The 5,000-nt window shown below is 30.3% G+C and overlaps 3 non-coding genes across 3 annotated transcripts in view; 2 read left to right on the forward strand and 1 right to left on the reverse strand.

Moving 5' to 3' along the window:
• TRNAY-GUA (transfer RNA tyrosine (anticodon GUA)) overlaps nt 1-52 on the forward strand; it is an 84-nt gene extending 32 nt beyond the window's left edge. The window contains exon 1 of the tRNA in view: nt 1-52. This exon is cut by the window's left edge and continues 32 nt beyond it. This is a non-coding gene — a tRNA (tRNA-Tyr).
• Nucleotides 53-370: 318 nt separating this feature from the next.
• Nucleotides 371-444, forward strand: TRNAD-GUC (transfer RNA aspartic acid (anticodon GUC)). The gene has a single exon. It is a non-coding gene; the product is annotated as a tRNA-Asp (tRNA).
• Nucleotides 445-3,525: 3,081 nt separating this feature from the next.
• Nucleotides 3,526-3,597, reverse strand: TRNAC-GCA (transfer RNA cysteine (anticodon GCA)). The gene has a single exon. It is a non-coding gene; the product is annotated as a tRNA-Cys (tRNA).
• Nucleotides 3,598-5,000: the final 1,403 nt, after the last annotated feature.

The following is a 5,000-nucleotide window of genomic DNA, read 5'->3' on the forward strand; positions in this document are numbered from 1 at the left end:
CTGTAAATTCGTTGGCAATATGTCTACGCTGGTTCAAATCCAGCTCGGCCCAATATATCGCGTATCCACCATAAAATGATATAACCTATTTGTCCTTCTACAGAAATACTTGACTTGATATGAAAGAATAAAAAAAAAAACTCTTTTTTTATTCATTGACAGATTGATAATCAATCAATTTTACAATAACGAAAAAATAAATATTAATCCATGCTTCTCACACTAAAGTCCATGTCTCCGCGCATATCAATCTATTACTTTATTACTCGCGTCTCTGTCTGGTAGAATATGACAATTCGAATCAAAAATCTACATAGAAAGGTTTGAAGGAAATTAAATCAACAACATATGTTGTACACTTTATTTCCCTGGGATTGTAGTTCAATTGGTCAGAGCACCGCCCTGTCAAGGCGGAAGCTGCGGGTTCGAGTCCCGTCAGTCCCGATGGATCCAAATCCAATAAAAAAAAAATACATCAATTAATCTCTTCCTTTCCTGTGAAAGAGAGAACAAATAACATAACTGAATTTTATTCCAAACGGGATCTCTCTTATTTTTTTTCCACATTTTTCAACAAAAAAATATGGGAATTTTGATTTCTTCAACGAGTACTAATTGATGGGAGAAAGACATATGTGCCATATGTGAATTACCACAATTATTGGTAGCATCATATTCAGGATTCGAAGGCGTACTGGGTCTAGTTGATTACGCCCGATTTTTCTAATGAAATAGAGTACTATACGTTTCCGGAAAGCACATACATAAAGGGAATTTGGACGATACAAAATAAAGTTTACATAGTAAACTTTGATCTAATTTTTCGTCTGAAAGCAAAATATATCCGTTCTGGCTCCGATTTTTTGTAACCTCAATTAGTAAATTCAATTACTAATTTGAATTTGAAATAATCTATCTTATTAAAATTTAACACTTAACTTTTGATATATACGTCCCACTACTAATTCAAGGAAAGAGGATATTAATACAAACAAGGATCCCATCTATCTCTCTTAGTGAGGTAATTAAGAATTTTTGAAAGTTTAAGTTTCGTTTTTATTTCTTTTTTTTAAGAAGATTTTATAAGTACAAAAAAAGGAAGGAGTTTAGTTCGAACCTACCTCCTTTTCCTTTTTTGAATTTCGCTGCTATTCTTTGCTTGAGTTTGTTTATAAACAAAGGGTAAAGGTAGTCTGATGAGACTTCATCAGATGATTGCATTGAATAAGAGGGCAGTAGATTATAGAAAAGAAAGAATGCAAAAAATTATAAATAAAAAAAAGTAACGAAATTCTTGATTGCATCAGGAATCCCATTTTGTTTAAATTCGGTATGGAATAAAAGATCTTCCTATGTTATACTATTCAATTCTCGACGATGAATCGATTTGATAGCTCCGATATTGTTATTCATGATATTTTTAATACGATTCGATATCATCGAGATGCAACGCATCCCCTTGAATTTACAAGCGAAACATTTATCATCTCTATGGGATTAAATCCCGAGTTATTGCGAATAAAAAATGAAACGATGATATTATGGAAGTAAATATTCTCGCATTTATTGCTACTGCACTGTTCATTCTAGTTCCGACCGCCTTTTTACTTATAATATACGTAAAAACAATCAGTCAAAGTGATTAATTTGAATTAACCTTGACGTTTTAGTTCTTATCAATGATTGAAGATAAGAAAAATGAAAAGCATTAAAATTTCGCGTCTTAAATGAAATTGGCGGACTAGAATTATCAGTATTCTACGAGAGAAGTATTCGATAAGATCCGATAGTATGGTAGAAAGAAATATATGAATCCTTCTACCATACTATCTATTATTGTTATTGAAGTGTATAAATATAAAATTGTACTCTATAAAAATAGAGGTTGAATATCGATCAATTTGAATATAGATGAATATACAATATATATCTTTCTATTTATATATAGATATCATATCAATTACATATATGTAATATTAATCTAATATACATAGTGGCCCAATTCTATTTCTTTGCTTCATAATTCATGTTGATTAGAATGAATCTGAAATCAAATAATCGAAAGGCCACTAATTTTTTTTTTAGCATTCGAAAGAAGTAATTGATTGAGCAGTTGACAGATGATCCAGGAGTTCGGTTCCATGGGAACTTTTTATCTTCGGATTTCGAAAAGAATTAGCAAACCCCATTTTTTATTTAACGTTTGAAGCATGATATGAAATGAGTTCCCTAAAACAAGAAAAAATCCTATTTTGAAAATAACTAAAATACTAATAATAATAAATAAAAGAAGTGGTAAGCACGTAATATGTGGGTGGCTACCCCGAGGTACTATCTTATTATGAGGTTAGTATATTATTATGCGTAGTATCTCATTGGACAACCACTATGTCTATGTTCTTTCGTGTTGAAAGTATGGATCCACTTAAAAACTTATAATCCGAACTCTTTTTTTTTTTACTTTTCAAAATAAAAGAAAAAAAGTTTTGCAGAACGATCTATAAAATAAACCAAAAACAATACAGTTTTATTTTTCAATTAGTAGTACTTCTAGAGTCCACTTCTTCCCCATACTACGAGGGAAAGAGAAAATGTAAAGACTACCATTAAAGCAGCCCAAGCGAGACTTACCATATCCATGTGAATTATGTCCCCTATCTCTATGAATATAAAAGAATTATTCCATTATTGCTCACTAATAATTATTATTCACTGAATAATAGTGGAATCACTAGCGCATAGTCAAAAAGAGATTCGGGCACAACACCATTGATGAAACAATACAAAAAATCGAATTATCCCAAGTTATTATATGATTTCTAGTATAATCGAAAAAATTCAGTACAAATAAATAAAAGAGGCAGAAAAACTCTTGGAAGTATCAAAAGAATGTTAGTAACATGTAGGAATAATAAGACCTAGTCTTTCTTTTGTTGTCCTGCATTTCATTACATTAAGTAAAAAGTCTCAAAATAGAGAATCAAGATAGTATCTATCACATAACCCTACTATTATTCCTTTCTCATTTGATCTAATCTTTACTGTCCCCCCGATTGTTTCATAGAGACAATCGGAAGATGGGATGGCCTATTACATGCGTGGTTAGAGCTTATCGAAAAGAAATAAGTTCTTTTTTTAAGATTAAAATAAAAAAAAAAAGCCAATTATTCATTCAATATAATATTGATTGAATGCTCGAGTACTCAGATACTTTCATGAGTCCGTATATCAAGTATCTTCCTCCTTTCCGTAAGGAAAAATGAAATTATATTCCCTAATTCAAGACCCAATGAGTAGACACTACATTAGTAGTCGAAGGGCTATCATCTCAAGATTTAACGATTATTTTTCATTACTCTACTAAATTCTGGAAACGAAACCTATACGCAAGGATTTATAACATTTTAGAGAACCCCAACGATGCTTAGAATCAAGCAAATCTAAAGATGCTTTTCTTCTAAAAAAAATGATAAAGTTATATCAGCAAAACAGAAGAGGGTATTTTGATTCTTTTGTTTGTTGCTGAGGCGACACCCGGATTTGAACTGGGGAAAAAGGGATTTGCAGTCCCCCGCCTTACCGCTCGGCCATGCCGCCAAAACGATACAAAATATTGGATTGGCTCTATCTCTTAGATAGATAGTATCTTACAACACACAATATCTAAAACGAAAAACCGCAAAACTTTGCTTTTTCTATTGAAAAAAAAAATGTGGATTTTCATTCACAAAAGCAAAAAATCAGGACAAATGGGAACCGTTAACTTTAACTATTGACTGTGAATTCATAAATGATTCTTGGATTGAAATTGCAAATTCGGTTTCCCTAATGATATAAGAAAACAATCCAAAAATGGATACCTTACCTAAATAAATAAAAATTGATAGATAACTAATCATTACTAATCCATCCGTATTGATTCGTTTCCATAACCATAAAAAAATCCTTATTAATGACAATTTTAATAGCGATTATGAGTATATGTAAACCCCAGAACATAAACGATTACTATTATCTAAATCTAATATCTTATATATATATAAGATGTTTTATAGGAAATGTTCGGAATTCTGTTTTTAGAATTTTTTTTTCATTATCATTAAATAGAAAATATAAATTTTTGATAGAGTACGACATGTGATGTTCCCCATAGAACTGTAATAAAGGAGGCGATATATATAACTAACTATATATATATATCTGCACATGTTTTATTAATAAATACAAGTCCTTATACATACTTCAATCGCATTCTACGAATTCTACTAAAAAAAATATAGGTATAGGTAAAATATCTCTCTTCTATGCGAATTTTTTTTAACAGTGAAATCTACGAAAAAGTTCCATGTTGTTAAATAAAAAAAATTCTATATTGTTTCTTCAGATCAAATCCCGAATCTATTTATAGTACCCAATCCGATTGGAATATCATAATAATGGTAGAAATTGAACTCACTTTTGTTTTGATATAGATATTTTATACAAAACTCCATAATTCTAAATAGAATTTACCAATTCATTTGTAGTTGTTGCAAATTCCAATTTAATTTGAGTATCAAAGTCTCTTTATTCCTACGTTCATATGTATTTCATGCATTACATCTATTACACCTATGAAGTTAGGTAAAATTTCATGTGATTCAGTAAACATAATATAAATTCCATCATTGCTAGATCGATCCATTTTAAGCAAATAATGGGATTTTTTTTATAAATGGGAAATAAATAAAATGCTTGGGGGTGGAAATGAGAGAATGTCTACAATACCTGCGTTTAATCAGATACAATTTGAAGGGTTTTGTAGGTTCATTGATCATGGCTTAACAGAAGAACTTTCTAAGTTTCCAAAAATTGAAGATACAGATCAAGAAATTGAATTTCAATTATTTGTGGAAAACATATAAATTGGTAGAACCATTGATAAAAGAAAGAGATGCTGTATATGAATCACTCACATATTCTTCTGAATTATACGTATCCGCAGGATTAATTTGGAAAAC

Source organism: Cucumis melo, unplaced genomic scaffold (assembly GCF_025177605.1).
Source record: "Cucumis melo cultivar AY unplaced genomic scaffold, USDA_Cmelo_AY_1.0 utg001446l, whole genome shotgun sequence".
In the NCBI taxonomy this organism is placed as follows: Eukaryota; Viridiplantae; Streptophyta; class Magnoliopsida; order Cucurbitales; family Cucurbitaceae; genus Cucumis; species Cucumis melo.